The 18094-nt window shown below is 36.2% G+C and overlaps 1 pseudogene; it reads right to left on the bottom strand.

Moving 5' to 3' along the window:
- Nucleotides 1–1182: 1182 nt before the first annotated feature.
- LOC102123869 (proline-rich protein 20E pseudogene) lies at nt 1183–3623 on the bottom strand (annotated as a pseudogene).
- Between the last annotated feature and the right edge of the window lie 14471 nt (nt 3624–18094).

Below are 18094 nucleotides of genomic sequence, written 5' to 3'. Positions count from 1 at the left end.
CAGCTTGCACATTATAAGTTGTGTACTCTAAGTTCAGGGGAAGCACAGGCTTCAGGTCCAGTCTGAGTAGGATTCTGCCTTTTTCTCCTTTTTCTGTATGCCATTTCTCCCTTCATGTGGCCTTGCCCTTTAGCTGACACTGCCTGCCTCCTTCTCTCTCCAACAATTTCTTTTTTTTTGAGATGGAGTCTCGCTCTGTAGCCCAGGCTGGAGTGCAGTGGCCGGATCTCAGCTCACTGCAAGCTCCGCCTCCCGGGTTTACGCCATTCTCCTGCCTCAGCCTCCCGAGTAGCTGGGACCACAGGCGCGGCCACCTCGCCCGGCTAGTTTTTTGTATTTTTTAGTAGAGAGGAGGTTTCACCGTGTTAGCCAGGATGGTCTCCAACAATTTCTTTGATTGCTCATAGAACAGTAGATTCAGAGTGATTTTCCTCTCGAAGCTGTGAGGATATTGCACCATTGCTTTCCACAGTCATCCATGCTGCCAGGCAAAGTCTAACATCACCCTGGTTCTGCTTTCCTTGTAGGTCTCAGCTCTCAGGCAGCTTTTGCAATGTTCTCTTCACCATACCTCATACTCTCAATGGGTGTTCTTCTTGTATCCTGCTCAGGATTCATATATTTCTTCCATTGGGAGAAATCATTAGCCACGATTTCCTTGTATTTTGCTGTCATACAAATGTTCTGGCTCTCCCGGGAGAGCTCCATGTTAGATGACCTCTGGTCCTCAGAATGATTGTTCTGTCTCACTGTCCATCTCTCTCTTGCCTAAACATCTAGTTTTTACTGATATTTTCCTCAGTCCTATCTATTCTGTGATTCAAACCATCAACATAACTTTGGATTCCGACAACCTTGTTTTTCATCCCAAGTATCTCTATTGGCTTTTAATATAAGCACAGTAAGATTAGGGGAACTGCTGGCTTATTTTAAAAAGCATTGAGGAACTCCATGCATGTGCAACTTTGACAGAAAGTACAAAGCAAGGACCAGAGGGGCATTGGAAGCAGATGGACTACTGTCAAGGTCCTGGGAGGAGTGCATAGAGGCTCCATCCTGACAACACAAAGTGAGGGTTCCCGAGGGGAGGAGTGGAGCCGAAATGGGGCTGGAGTTTGGGGGTGGGGGAAAGTCCAGGTGGAAGAAAGGGAGGCTGGGAACAATGTGGGTGACAGATAAACGTCAGTATGCAATGTCGGTGATGAACACGGGGACCCCTTGCACATAGGTGCCACTGGGGGTTTGAATGACCTGTAAAACATCTGAGCCATTCAGAGTCCTAAACCTGATGCAGGGATAGAGGATCAACATGGGTTCCCAGGCAACAGCCTCAGGGCCAAAGACAGGGGGCGGCTCCTGATGCCCCATCTCAGGCTGGGCTACTTCGGGTCCTGGGCCTTCCACAGTTCTAGGCACAGGAGCTGTTCCAGGAAAAGAGAAGGCTGAGGTCTGCCTGATTTCCGGTTCCCCCTGGTGGCCTGGCTCTCCATGTTGGCGCAATTGGATGTGCATGTCTGGTCCCAGCAAGCGTTCTGCCCCCTGTCTCTGGCCAGCTTCCCTGCGGGGCCCATGCCCTCTACCACGGCCTCGCCCTGCCCGCGGGCTTCCTCCCAGCCACCGGCCTCTCTCTGCAGGAGGAGCCGACTCTGTGCCAGCTGGGGCCTCCGGTCTCAAGGGTTTCACGTAAGCAATGGGTTTTGAGGGTTGGGCTGGCTCTGCGGGTGTATCTACTTCTAAGGAGTCTTCAGGGTCCACAACAGAGCAGCTTGGCTCTGTAGGATGCCCACTTGAGGCAAAAAGAGAAGCAGAGTGTGAGGATAGTGGGCATGGGCTGCCCAGGAAGCCTTAGGGGAAGGAAGATGAGGGGAGGGGTTCAGGGAGCGCTCCGGGGAGCCCCTGGGAACACAGTGAGGGTCAGGAGAGGCCTGCAAGGTGAGCCCTCAGGAGTTCTGTCTGCCCAAGGGCCTACAGCACTTTCCATGAGCTTTCCATTGCAAGTCCTTGCAACAACCTCGTCAGTCGGATATTATGATCTCGATTTTGCTAATGAATAAATGAATCTACAGTTCCCTAGAGAAATTGAATTGAAATAAAAATGGCATACTTCCTGCCCTCACTGAGGTTCAGCTTCAGTAGGAGAGACAAAGAGAACACCAAAAAATGAAAGATGCTAATGAGCGACCAGTTGGGTGTTGAAGTGTGTCACAAGAGAGATGGGTCTGGATCCAGAATGCCTGGGCTGTATTCCCAGGCAGCTTAGTGTACCTCGGCATCGGTTCCCCTTTTCATAAACTGGTATAATACCATGCCGACCCCTAGATCCTTACAAGAACTGAGTTACTAAAGGTGAAAAGTTTACATTAGTATCTATTTCAACCAAGCACCTTAACATGTGTTGGAAAGGAGATGATCAAAAAGTCTTGCTGGAGGAGTTAACATAAGCCAACTTGGAGAAAATAGTTTATGCCACAAATGAGACTTTCCAAAAATATCTATCAATATCCCTAGAGAGATAGAAGGAATTTTACCCATACATTAATTATAGGATACTTTTAAAAATGAATACTCAGAGACAACAGGGTTTTTTGAAATTAAAATCATGAGAGAAGAAACAAAAATCTCCATGGACATTTGAGAATGGAGTTGAGAAGATCTCCCAGAAAAGAAAGCAATAATCTAAAAGATGGAAAGAAGGATAAAACATAAGAAAATTAGAGGCATGTTGTCAGTGAGACGTATCACCATAAAATTTCAGAGTGCTGGTGATAAAGAGAAGATTCTAAAAGATTCCAGAGAGAGAGAGAAAGAGAAAGAAAGGAAAAGTCACATGCAAAGGGCTAGGATTCAACATGTCTCAAAAATCAGACGTCTCAAAAGCAGCAGTTAAATCTAGAAAATAACAGAAAATGTCTTCAAAATTTCAAAGGAAATGGATTTCCCACCTAAAATTTCATATCCAACCAAAGTTTCACTGAAGAATCAGGGAGGGGCCGGGCGCGGTGGCTCAAGCCTGTAATCCCAGCACTCTGGGAGGCCGAGATGGGCGGATCACGAGGTCAGGAGATCGAGACCATCCTGGCTAACACGGTGAAACCCCGTTTCTACTAAAAATACACACACAAAAAAACTAGCCGGGCGAGGTGGCGGGCGCCTGTAGTCCCAGCTACTCGGGAGACTGAGGCAGGAGAATGTCGTAAACCCGGGAGGCGGAACTTGCAGTGAGCTGAGATCCAGCCACTGCACTCCAGCCTGCGCGACAGAGCGAGACTCCATCTCCAAAAAAAAAAAAAAAAAGAAGAAGAAGAAGAATCAGGGAGGGTAGAATCAATCAAGATGTTTCAGACAAGCAAGATCTTACATAACCTGCTCTGAATGGGAAGATACAGAGTTTGGCTTGTGCACACTGGGTTGAAGGAGCTTTTGAGCTGCCAAGTGAAGATGTCAAGTGGCCTTTTGTAAAAAGAGTCGAGCTCAGAGAGATGGCGATGGGGCTGGAGATGCATGTGAGACACACACCACTGGCGTTTATTGCTGTGAGTGCACACACAGGAGGAGGAAGACAGCAGGAAACCCACCAGGACACCGGAGGGGAACCCACAGTGGGTTAGTTCGTTGGTTTGCATGCTTGTTCTTTAGACAGAGGGATTCTCGCTCTGTAGCCCAGGCTGGAGTGCAGTGGTGCAATCATGGCTCACTGCAACTACTCGGTTCAAGCGATTCTCCTGTCTCAACCTCCCAAGTAGCTGTAGTACAGATGCGTGCCACCACACTGGGCTAATTTTTGTATTTTTTGTAGAGATGAGGTTTCATTATGTGCCCAGGCTTGTCTGTAACTCCTGAGCTCAATCGATCCTTCCCGCTCAACCTTACGAGTAGCTGGGACCACAGGCTCAAGCCACCATGCCCAGCTAGTTATCATTATTTTTGCTTTTATTTTTTTGTGGAGTTTAGGTTTCGCTATGTTGCTGGGGCTAATCTCAAACTCCTGGCCTCAAGCAATTCTCCCGCCTTGTCCTCCCAAATCATTGGGATTACAGGCATAAGCCACCACACTCTACTCCCATCGTGTTGTTTAAAAAATTCTGGCCAGGCATGGTGGCTCATGTCTGTAATCCCAGTACTTTGGGAGATGGAGGTGAGAGGATCACTTCAGTTTGAGACCAGTCCGGGCTACATAGCAAGACCCCATCTCTACAAAAACAAACAACAAAAAAATTACCCTTGTGGGGTGGTGCCTGCCTGTGGTCCCGGTCGCTAGGAAAGCTGAGATGGGAGACTTGCTTGAGCCTGGTTGATCAAGACTGCAGTGAACTGAGATTGTATGGCTGCATTCCAGTCTGGGACAGAGTGACACCTTGTCTCAAAAAACAAACAAACAAAACAAAACAAAAAAACAAAAACAACAAAAAATGGTGTATAAATAATACAATTCCAGTTAGATTCTCAATATTTTTTATTTTTGTTGTTGCTTTTGTTCTTTAAAAAATTCAACTTTATTAAGGTACAATTTACACATAGTAAAATGCATCCATTTGAAGCACACAATATGGTGAGTTTGATAAACATGTAGACATGCAGACATGGGTAACCGTCTCCTCAATAAACATAAGAATAATTTCATCACTGGGACAGTTCCCTTGTGTCCCTTTGCCATCAGCCCCATTCTCCCATTCTCTGCCCTAGGAAACCACTGATCCGCTTCTTATCTCTATAGATTATTTTTGCCTGTTCTAGAATTTCACATAAATGGAAGCATACAGTATGTCCTCTTTTCTGCTGGGTTTCTCTTGCTTGATAAAATGTTGTTGAGGTCTATCTATGTTACAGAATGCGTGAGTCATTCATTCATTTTCATTGCTGAGTAGTGTTCCATTCCACAAATAAACCACCATTTGTTTATCCAGTCACTACCAGCTGACAGACACAGATTGGGTTGTTTCCAGTTTGCAGCTATTGTGAATGAAACTGCTAAGAACACTCATGTACAAGACTTTGCATACACATATGCTTTCATTTTACTTGGGTAAATATCTACAAGTGAATTTTTTGGGTCAAATATCAAGAGCTTTTTTTAGATTTTTAAAAAATTATCAAATTGCTTTCCAAATTGATTGTGGGATTTTGCATTCCTTCCTGAAATGTATGAGGGTTTTAGGTGCTCCACATTACCTGTCAACTCTTGGTGTTGTTGATTCATTTTCTCTAAGGCACTCTGGTGTCTATGGAGTGGTGTCTCATTGAGGCTCTAACTTGCCTTTGCTTGATGACTAATGATGTGCTTAATAGATTTTTAAAAATCAGTGTTTTTATTTTAGAGTAGTTCCAGACTCACAGAAAAGTTGGAGAAAACACAGAAAGCTCTCATCTGCCCTAAATTTACCCTGTTCCTAGAATCTTACAGTATGGTACATTTGTCATAATTATTATGGCAATAATAATTGTTGATACATTTATTATCAACAATAATAAATCAATATAATACATCACTATTAATTAAAGTCTATGTTTGGTCCTGATTTCCTTGGTTTTGCCCTAACATGTATTTTCTGTCCCAAGACCCCATCCAGGGTACCACATTACAATTACAATTAGCCATGGCTCCCCTTGGCTGTGACAGTTTCTCACACTTGCCTTGTTTTTGATGACCTTGACACTTTCAATACAGGTCAGATATATTGTAGGATGTCCTCTCCTAAAATTCTTCTGATGTATTTCTTATGATCTGACTGGAATTATATGTTTTTGTAAGGAAGATTACAGAGGGAAAGTGCCATTCCCATCCCATCCTGTCTAGAGCACACACCATCAACATGGCTTATCACTGCTGGTATTAATCCTGGTCACCTGGCTGGGGCAGTGTTGATTAGGTTTCTCCACCATAAAGTGATTTTCCCACCTCCTTCTCTACTGTGCTTTTTGCAAGTCACTACCTATAGTCTATACTTTAAAAAAGGGAAGTTATGCTTTATCTCCTTGCAGGGGAATAGCTACCTCAATTATTTGGAGTTCTCCTGTGTGGAGGATTTGCCTGTTCTTCCCCATGTGTTTATTTATTAAATCATTTATTTATATCAGTATGGACTTATGGACATCTATTGTATACTTTGGTTTATAATCCAATACTTCAGGGGATGAACTATTTAATAATTTAGCTAATTATTTCATTACCTATTTTACTTAAATATTTAATTATTAATTATTTAGTTAATTACTTTGTTACTCAAAGTTTCCAGCTTTGACCACTTGGAGCTCCTTTAGTTAGCCTCTGTGTCCTTTTGTCACCCCCCATCACTGTGGCTTTTCGTTTGGTTTGGTTTGCAGCTGCTCCTTGCTCCCTGGCACCGCAGGATGCTCTATGTTTATTTGCATATTCTCATCCTTATTGGGGTTTCATAAGCTCCAAAGCCATGAAGAGTTTTGCAACATTTTCTTCTAGAAGTTTTATAGTTTTTGCTTTTACTGATAGGTTAACAAACCATTTTTGTTAATTTTTGTGTAAATTATGAAGTAAAGTTTGAGATTAATATTTTTAATTATGGATGTCCAATTTGTCCCAATATCATTTGTTAAAATAAATGCTGCTTTTTTTTCCCTTTCTTGAAAGTGGTGAAATGTTTTAAATTTTATATGGAGAAGTAAGTTTTGGAGGACAAAAGCCATAAAAAAGAATAGTGAGTTGAGCCTTTCCTAGCTATCAAAATGGTATGGTATTGGCAAAGGAATAGGTGAATTAGTTGATGAGAATAGATCAGAAACATATAACAGCTAACAATAACTAACATCTATTGGACACTGCCATGTGCCAGACATTGTTCCCAGTACTTTTCACATATTCATGCATTCAATCCACCCAACATTAATGTGTAAGATAATTGATTGTCAAAAGCAAAAATAATAGGTAATATATAGTGGGTTTTAGAACATGTGAAAAATGAAATCTATAACAACCAAAGTCCCAAGGAGACAGGAATTGAAAGCATATCATTGCAGTCCTAACTCTACACATGAAGTAGTATAATATTATGCAAACTTCCAAAAGAGAACCCTGTCACAGGCATGGCTTTACTGGTTAATTCTACCAGACATTCATTGAAGAAATAATACCAATTCTACAGAAGTTCTGGTGGGACAACAATTTTGAAGGAAGGATTTTGGTTGAGACTGCATTGTATGGAATGGTGAATTAGAGGAAAATGGTACAACCTAAATGGGTTTAAACTGGTTGGGCATTACTAGGACTGCTTGGAAAGTTTGAATATTAATTCCATACTGGAAAATAATATTGTGTAAAGAAATGTGTTAAACATCCTGAGTGTGAAAATTGAATTGCAATTTTTATAGAAAAACTCCTTAAAGTTTTAATTTAAATAAATTCAAGCCATCTACTAAGGTGGTGGCATGGAAAAGGATGAAGACAGGTAGAAGGGGGAAAGTCAAAATGCAGTTATTTTATTTGGGAAGATAATGAGTTCAATTGTTAATGTTTTGTTAGAAGCCATTTATAAGGAAATCCAGTTAGAAATTTATGGTAGAATAGTATCATCTAATACGGTTAAGAAAATAATATAGTTTCTTCACATATAATTGGTTTGCTTTTAGTGCTGAACTTAATTATTGATTGAATTTACCCATTCTCTTTCCCAAAACAGTTTTCTTGTATAGATTCCCAATATTGAGCTTAAATAATAATGTCTGGTTTTAGTAACTCCAGAATATATTTTCTCAAATTGATCTTCTAATTGCATCTATAATAAAGCTTTATTATCTGTTTAAAACTTCTCAATATCTCTCTTTTGTCCTAAATATTTAATATATAGCCAGAACTTACAAATATTTATAATCTTATCTTCATGAGACGTCTAAGCCACATTTCCAGTTAAACTTACCCTAACACTCAATACTCTACACTCAGCTATTTCAAGTTTCAGAAACATAACATATTCTCTTGCAGCGTCTGAACTTGTGCATATGGTTTCTCTTTTCTAAAACCCCCATCCACACCCAAGTAAATTTGACATTAACTCATCTATCAAGAGACTTAGAGTCTTCCCTGGTTTCCAGGCTATGTTAGTAGTCATTCTACTAATATGCTCCCATGCTACTACCAACTTACTTTTACTATGGTACGTATAATAATCTGTTACAAATGTTTGCTTATACAAGTTTTTGCAAGTAGGTAGTAAATATTCTAAATTTGGAAATGCATTATCTTTTTATATATTTGTCTTCCTGACTCAATGGCCAGATCATGGAAGTTGTTTGGTAAATGTTCACCTAATTAATAAATGACTAATTTGGTAATGTAAAAATAGTTTGAGTAATGGCATTAATGATAACAAAGAAAGCATAACCAGGCAGCTGTAGGCTTTAGTGTAGTATTTATGAGTATTTAAGTGTTTATAATTAGTATCTTTTAATGTTCAATACACTTTTATTCTTCTAGATCAGCACATTTGTAAAGATTCATAACTTGCCAAAATCTAAATCTAAGCATCAAAAGTTAAGAATATAAAAAAGCAATTTTACAGTTTAGAAGTCTATAAAAACATCAGTAAGCAGATATCGTAAATCACTAATAGATACAAACTTTCTCAGAACACAACATAACCATGCTGAAAAGTGCTGTAGATATAACTTGTAGCAAACCTTTCAAGGAAAACTCTATTAATCTTAATTTTTACTGTTGCGTTTATCAAAATTAATGCATGGAAGATTATATATGTGAGCTATTTATATGATAATGAAATTGTGTAAAATCTGTGGTATGCACAAATCAAACATTTATATTTGCTTCCTTTCTTGCTTGCTTATTTTGTTATATTTGTGACTTGTAGTTTATTTTCATATGTCACATTTATGAACAGGAAATTGTAATCTATATAAACTATATTCACAGAAGATATTGTATTATAATGACTTTTTTGGTGTTTTCTGATGCATTTTCTCATTCTCTAATATATTATAAACATATTCTCGAAATCGTTGTATATATTATTACATTTTCAACAGACAAAATCTACACAAGTACTTCTAAATGAACTTGGAATTTGGTCAGGTCATGCCACAGAACATGTTAAACATATTCAGTCATTTTGTAAATTTATGCCTACTTAATAAAATCAGAAAGTAGCGTCACCTTTTGAATTAGGAAAAGTAATTATAGAAAAATATTTCTCAAGTTTAAAAGGGGCATTTTTCTGCCATCCCCATGCCCCAAGTAATGTGAAGATAATGAGAATCTGACATAAATCAAATTATCTACATCTTGAAACTGTAAAGTTAATCTCTATTCTGTATTTTGTCCTTTGACTTTCTATAGAACTTTCTTACACAGCTGCCCAGGAGGACAATACTACCCTTCATGTTCTAATGAAAATTCCATCTCAAAGGCATTCATTTCTTAGCTTCGTTTTAAAGTTGTGAACTGGTTGTATTATCCACATATTTTTATGTAGATATTATTTTGCCATTTCTCTTTTCTTCCAACTTTTCTAATTGTACAAATACTATAAACTGAGAAATTTATCTTTTTGAACTACCTCATTAGATTGTTTGATTTCTTTCTATAGCCTTGGCTTTTTCTGCAATTCTTTGAGTAAATAAACACTTTTGACATCAGATCTTTTATTCCATTCTATATCTTCTGTATTCTCCCGCCTTTCTTTACTCATTTAATCCTAGACTTCAAAAGACTTTTTTTTTTCTTGTTGGATTGCAAACTTAATTATGTAATAATATTCAGTAGGAAATTGGTCAGCAAACAATTCTGATATACAAGTAACTTCTCAAAACGTGTTAATGTATTCTCTTTTGTAATATAAAGATTGTAGTTTCTACTACAATATTTAAATTTTTATTATATACATACATACATTTATTGAATATATTAAAGTTTAAAACTTTTATCACAAGGGGCTGCAAATATTAATAATGCTTTTCTTTTCTTTTATTTTTTTCTTTGAGACAAAGTCTCACTCTGTTGCACAGTGGCACTGTCTCAGCTCACTACAACCTCTGCCTCCCGGGTTCAAGCGATTCTCCTGCCTCAGCCTCCCAAGTAGCTGAGATTACAGGTGTCTGCCACCATACCAGGCTAATTTTTTGTGTTTTTAGTAGAGACAGAGTTTTACCATATTGACCAGGCTGGTCTCAAACTCCTGACTTCGTTTTGCCCGCCTCGGCCTCCCGAAGCGCTAGGGTCACAGGAGTGAGCCACTGTGCCTGGCCTGATAATGCTTTTCAAAGTATTTTCAGGTAGGAGTTTAATTAGTGTGTGCAATAAAATCACGAGCAATTTCATTTGGGGTTTAATATTCTGAGCTTCAATTAAGTCATCAGAAATTCTGAGGCAAGTGAAGCGTGTAAAGTTGAAAATGCTTTTAATTGTTTATAAATTTTATTTTGAACATTACTATAGTTACTGAATCTAAACCACTTTAAAGCAACATTAGCTTTAATTATATGATATATTTGGTCATTTTATCTAAAATTTGCAGTCTGAAATAGGTGACTAAATATTATATAAATATGTATAAATATAACAACAGCTATTGCCAGGAACCTTTTAAATTATGAAGATTTCTGCTGATTAGGAGTAAATCTTTAAACTTTACACCACTATTAGTTTCAAAGGCAAAACAATTTTATGTGTTTTATTTCTTATCCATTATTTTCCTCCTTTATACTTCAATTCTCTGTTCTTATAAAAATACAGTTTAATTTATGAATGCAATTTGAGTACACTTATTGAAATAATATTGCAACATTTGAATAAAACAAATATTTTCACATCGTCCCTAAGCGTATATTTTATTCTTATTCCTGTATCTATTTGCTTAAGAATTAGTGGCATATTGTCAAATAACGTTTGTACTTTTGTGCCTGGAGTTTTCAATTTAGACATTGTTTATTGAATTCCAACTATGGAAAATAAGAAATTATTTCTTTTACTAGTTTTCAACCTACGTTTCCACTTCTATCATCATTGAAAAAGAGTATCAGTTTTCTAAATTACTATTTAGTGCTCTCATTGTTAATACTATTAAATGTAGTTGACAGCTAGATTGGTATAATTGCATTTCTGTTTCTTTAATTATGTCACTGATTTTTATTTGAATTTATTCTCAAGGGCCTGCTGATTCTTGGACCTTTGTTCATACTTCAAAAACTCTAAATGTGGTTCTGAGCTTGACTTCTTTCAGATTTCAGGATAGGGAGAAGGTCAAGAACTGAATTGTTTGCTTTAAAGAGACTCAGAAGTCAGTGAGTATTGGTTTTTTTTAAGCAGGTTTTTAAATAATTTAATTCAGATAAAATGCCTCCAATCTGCTTATAATTATGAGAATTCTGAGATGTTAGCAGGGGAAGGGGCCAGTGTTACTAACTATTCAGTATGGAAACTTTCAACGAATCTCCTTGTTTTTATTGACATCTTATCCCTCCAATCCCCTCCTCCTTGAGCTCTTCCTTATATTTCTAGTCCAAACCTTTTATAGCCCACCCTCATCTCAATAATAATCATTTACTCTTTGCCTAGGGGAGGCTTCAGGGGAATTAAATTGCCTATCTATCTGAACTAGAAGTAGGATTTGGGATTCCGTCATTCTCTCTAAATGATTTCTACCCAGTCCTCTTCTTTTCAGCTGCACTTCACACTTAAACCTTTGGGAAAGCAGTACCTAAAAATTCAAAGGTTTTATTCACATATCTACAGCAATAATAGTCTTATTGAGAATGATATTCAAGACTCTTTATCTTGGCCTTATAGGCAAGTCGATTTTACATTTCTTTGCTTTTTTGAGTCAGTTACCAAAAATTATTGATTTCCATCTTCTGAAATCATATTTAAATTTTTAATTGGCTCTCAGATTTATTATTGTCTGATGAAAATTTTAACTAATTAAAAAATTCTTGATGCTACATTAGTAAGATTGTGAAAAGAAACATTAATAAATACAGTCAATAAATTTGCCATTTTTATCAGAAGACTCAAACTATTCGTTTTCATACTTTAGGGTGAAATTGAACAAACATACACTCTGATGCATAAATTTTTATATAGCTAAATATATATATATATCACACAAGTTTGCATATATCTCATATACCCATATAGAATATATGAGTTCTCTAAATCTATATCTTCTTGCCTCTATCTAGAGAATAATAGGATTGAAAAAGAAAATACTGTTATAGTACCAAAAATAATAATGTAAATTCATTCATTATTTTTAACTTTCACTTTTCAGATATCACTTCAGTTTCAGTTCATTTTGGTCCAGTAGAAGACGTCCTTATGACCATTTCTGTTTCTTTTTTTTAGGGATTCCATAACAAATTGCCACAAATGAGGTGTCTTGAAACAAAGAAAATGTATTCTGTCAATAGGGAAATAAATTCCTATTCAATACATGGTGCTGGGATAACTGGCTAGCCATATGTAGAAGAATGAAATTGCCTATCACCATATACAAGGAAACCTGCCTATCACCGTAAGCAAAAATTAACCCAAGATAGGTTAAAGACTTAAATGTAAGTCCTCAGACTATAAAAATCAATAGAAGAAAGACTTCAATCATTTGTGTTGCTTGGTTTGCAGCTGAATAACTGGAATCTCTGCCTCCTCTCTCCCTTGGTCTTCTTCCCTGTGTGTGTGTGTGTGTGCCTGGCTTTCTAATGGTGACACCAGTATTGGATATAGGGACCACCCTATCCTGTGTGACCGCATCTTAACCAATTATATTTGCAAAGACCCATTTACAAATAAGATCACATTGCAATTTTGAGGTTGGCGTTAATCTTGAGTGGACACTATTCAATCTAGTACACTATCATTTTCTGATTCTACTGACTTTAAGATTCTTTAGGATTCTCTTTCTCTTTCTGAAATTCATCCTACAGTAGGTAATTTTACTACATGTTATATATATATATATATATTTAATAACTGACCTACCAGATTTAGATCAATCATAAAATAAGCACAACTGCTTTTTCAGTTGTTATTAAATTACCAGAATAGCTAATGCTATATTCTTAAGGTTTTGGTAGATTCCAGTTGCTTTTATGTCCTCTTTTTGTTTTTGTTTTTATTTTAAAAATATGATCAAATGAGTTTCTAAATCTAAAGCTTGTAATATATCAGAGGTTTGCATTTTTTCCTGATTCTGAATCATCAAAATCAGAAAAAAAAGCATATCTATTCTTATTTAGTTGTAAATATCCCAGTCATTTACATAACACCTTGATAACAGATACTTTAAACTGCAACTTTTTTGACCATTCCTTCTGAATTAAGTAGAAAATGCTAAAAGCTTACCAGAAAGTGAAATAGAAGAACTAGTTCATATCTTCTTTTTAATTCAAGCAAATGACAAAATATAGCTCTGCAGGAGAATATAATGATCTCAGCATATGTTCATCTGCCTTGTATGTATAATCATTTTCTTTTGTATCATGTCTTAGAGAAATTATTATTATGATTTGAATATTGGGAAATCACAGGTATAATTACTGACAGGGAAGTATTAGTTTGCACATTAAGCTATGATTTTATATAGAAATATGTATATGTTTTTATAATATTAAATATGTATTAAATTTACAATATTAATAAATAAATCCTCAATTTTTATGATCATCTTATTTAAATCAGGATTAATTGTGGGTACAAGGATTTAAGAAAAGTATATTTTGAGCAAATCTGAGGAAAATGAACATACTAGTAGTGGAAAAGATGAAGATTTATGATCCAAAGTTCTCAAAATGTCCATTATTTTAGCAAGTCCATAAGTAGCACAAAAATCATGGGTTCCCTACTAGAGCTACTAAACACAATAGGTGGTCTTACTGCAGTAGGAGTGTCTAAATAAAACCTGATGATCTTCAATATCTTCCTTGAGGAAGTAGCAATTGAGGGATGTCATGGGCAGGTAACTGGGATATGATGAAAAAGTAGAATAACATATGTAAGCTATTTCTTTTTCCTTTTAAATCAATAAAAATATATAAATTTATTATATAATATAATAAATATAGCATGTGTAGCAAATAGAATTGGGAGCAGTAGAGATTCTAAAATCCCATATGTTTGATAGTATCATGTTCTGGCAATTCCAAACAACTCAATTATAAAAGAAAATGTGGCACATATACACCATGGAATACTATGCAGCCATAAAAAGGATGAGTTCATGTTTTTTGCAGGGACATAGATGAAGCTGAAAACCGTCATTATCAGCAAACTAACACAGGAACAGAAAACCAAACACTTCATGTTCTCACTCGGAAGTGGGAGTTGAACAATGAAAACACATGGACACAGGGAGGGGAACATCACACAGTGGGGCCTGTTGGGGGATGGGGGGTTAGGGGAGGGATAGCATTAGGAAAAACATCTAATGTAGATGACGGGTTAATGGGTGCAGCAAACCACCATGGCACTTGTATAACTATGTAACAAACTGGCACATTCTGCACATGTATCCCAGAACTTAAAGTATAATTTTTTGAAAAGTAAAAAAAAAAAAAAAAAAAAAAAAAAAAATTCCCTCACCCCTACTCCACTCATCCCACAATCCTTCCAGTTTTTGTACCACTGGGGAGAAGTATTCCTGATGCAAACTTCACTGCTTCCTGCTTTGAAGGAATCCTCTATCCTGTGGATATCCCTCCACAGATAGTAAGTTCTTAATGCAGGGGATGGAAGGGCACACACAGAGGTGGGAGGTGGAGGATATGATGGATAAGGTGGATGGGGTAATGAAGATGGCATGGAAGACTATACGGTATTTCATATATAATTGCTAAATCTGCGTATTTTGCATCTGAATTAAGAATCCAAACATTTTTAAAAGTTCTGAATTTCATGCAGGTAAGAGAGAAAATAAGCAATAGTAACTAATGTTGATACTTGTGAATTTTCTGTCTCTGTGTTTTTAGAAGTATTAGACATGATTGTATTAATTGACTGAGAACCCAATATCTAACCTGGTTCATCCTCACCTTTCTGCCTCCCTTCTTTCCTCCTTCCTCTTCCTTCCTTCCTTCCTTCCTTCCTTCCTTCCTTCCTTCCTTCCTTCCTTCCTTTCTTTCTTTCTTTCTTTCTTTCTTTCTTTCTTTCTTTCTTTCTTTCTTTCTTTCTTTCTCTCTCTCTTTCTCTCTCTCTTTCTTTCTTTCTTTTTCTTTCTTTCTTTCTTTCTTTCTTTCTTTCTTTCTTTCTTTTCTTTCTTTCTCTCTCTCTCTTTCTCTCTCTCTCTCTTTCTTTCTTTCTCCTTCCTTCCTTCCTTCCTTCCTTCCTTCCTTCCTTCCTTCCTTCCTTCCTTCCTTCCTTCTTTCTTTCTTTCTTTCTTTCTTTCTTTCTTTCTTTCTTTCTTTCTTTCTTTCTTTCTTTCTTTCTTTCTTTCTTTCTTTCTTTCTTTCTTTCTTTCTTTCTTTCTTGTTGTCCTTCCACTGATGACCCTTTAATGACTATGGATTAAGCAGTGTCTAGGGACTAGGGGTAAAGTATTGAGCAAAACAGATACTATTCTGCTTCACATTGTGTTTACGACTTAGAAACAATGTTGCACTTGGGGGCACCTTAGTTTTTAGCAATTATCACTGTCTGAATAGAAAAATTATGAAGTAATAAACAATTTTGGGAAACGTATGTATTTGGTTCAAAATATTGTGGAATCCCCAAATTTAGGTTAATGTTCCTGATGCATAGTAAAACAAAAACTGACACCTCAGCACCTAGGAGCAGAGAGAGGTTTATTCAATTTGGCCAAAACAAGAGGGCAGGAGACAGAAATCTCTCAAATTCTACCTGTCTTTGAACATATTTTGTGGCTTTCATGAGTAAGGTAGGTATCTGTGGAGTGAGATAACATTATAATCAAAGCTGTTTGCGTCCCTTGGCCTAATCCAACTTCTAGATGCCATCAAGGAGGTCTGCATGGTCTAAAGTTCGTTATTCTTTGAAAGACCAACAAGTTTATTAACCCTTTGGGCAGCCCTTGGAGGCTGGGATGTGAAGTTAATAATTACTAGTGACTACTCCCTACTGAAACTACTACATGCAAGTAAACATGCATGGAGAAAGAAAAGAACAAAGAGAAAGAAAATAAGTAAAACAAAGTCTTGGGATTTTTATGAAATATAGGCTTCGTTACAAAAACACAGAAGAGATAAATGAACAAATAAATAGAATTACAGATACTTTTATTGAGATATATTTGCTTGAATAGTCATTAGCTATTAGATATATTTACTCAGGTAAATGCATTTAAAGGATTGTAACTGTTTAACAAGATTTAAAAATGCAACTAACTAGCATTGTTTCTGATAAGAATGTGAAAATGTACTACAAAAATATGCTTGATTTTAATGCTAGCAATATTCACTATACTGATTTACATTATGAGATTCTGGAGAAGCATAAAGTTATAGGAAAATTAATATGAAAGGCAAGTTAAAGGCAATAATTGCCTTATAAAGGCCTTTCATTAAATATCAAAATGCTGAGTTGGCCAATGCCATGATTCAGAAAGCAAAAACCATATTTTTAAAAAAAGGAAGTGTTTTTTAAGCTCTCCAAGACATGTTTGCACGTTTTCTTTTCTTTCTTTCTTTTTTTTTTTTTTTTCTAGGACTCAACTTTGAAGGTTAGGAGGAACTCCATAGTGAAGACAAACTCTCAAACTCTCAACTACATGAGAAAAGAGTAAAACTTTAATTGATGTGTTAAGAGATTTATTGCATTTCTTCTTAAATCACAGTCAGAAGATTCTAATTTTAGAATTGACTTCTTTTTCAGGAAACATGACAGATGATATTTTGTTTGCTATCTCATTAAAAGCTCTGTCTATCAAAAGCTCTGTCTATCAATGTTGCTTATATGTGTTCATTATGTAATTTATAATGAAGATAATTAGTCATATAAAGAATTGGAGGAAAATTAAAGTCAATATCAAAAAAAAAGCAAATTCCCCAAAGTAACATAACCCAGTTGTGAAATAAATAATAATATATTCAAGTTGATAAAACAAATACGTAATTTAAACTCTTTATTAATCTGTACAGTAAAGACCAAATTGTAATCAAGTATAAACCATTAAAAAATTTACCAGATATAATTTTTTGGTTATTTCAGTTTTTCAAATGGCGTTTAGTGTCTAAAGGATTATTTTATTTTATTTTATCTCCGTACATATACTCATGCCCCTTAAAGGTCTTTTGAAATATTGACCAAAAACAACAGTAACAAACAAAAATGTATAGGCATAATTTCAGGTTGTCCAAGCTTTTAAATAGAACTGAACATTCAGTGATGTATTATAATACTACAGTATTACTCAGTTTTGTTTCATTAACAAATAAGTCTCAAATCTCAGTGATTTACACAAAAGGTTTATTTTCAGATTATACTACTCATCAGCAATTGACATTCAGCTATTGAATTTACTCCACACTTGTTTTTCTGAAATTGATGTTGAAGTTTGAGCCCTTATTTGGAACTTGTTGCCCTTCAGGACACGCGAAAAGGGCAAGAAGGGTCAAAAACATGAGATTCCTTTAAAAGTCTCAGCTCAGAACTAGCACCTTGTCACTACTGCTCACATTGGTTCCAGAAAGTCATGTGACAATGCCAGAAAATGAGGTAAGGAAGGATACTCCGCCTACATGTGACATTGGGAGGGGATGTTGATCTTCTAACAGGGAAGAGAATGAATTAGTTGCTGAGAAAAATAATATCCATTATTGAAGTATTTTTAATTTCCTGCTTCCCTTCCAGTATATCTTTGAAAACATTTATGATCTTTTAATTATCCTAATAACTTCCCTTCTCCACTAGCATTAATAGTGCTTTTAAAATATATATGCTTGGGAAACACTTGGAAGTTAAATTAAAAGGGAAAGTAATTATGAATAAGCTATATCTCTGCCTAATTCCGTTATTGCTATTACTCTTTCCACTTTTCCTTTGATACTGAATACAAAGAAAGAAAGGAACGGAAGAGAAAAACAACCAGCTTGATGTTCTAGGAAATGTTGATCATTTTCTAAAACAATATAAGCCTGTATGGTCACAACTGATGGACACAATAATGTT

This window comes from Macaca fascicularis, chromosome 17 (genome assembly GCF_037993035.2).
Source record: "Macaca fascicularis isolate 582-1 chromosome 17, T2T-MFA8v1.1".
NCBI lineage: Eukaryota > Metazoa > Chordata > Mammalia > Primates > Cercopithecidae > Macaca > Macaca fascicularis.
The sequence above is the reverse complement of the archived record's forward strand: the minus strand, read 5'-3'. Positions and strand labels throughout refer to the sequence as shown.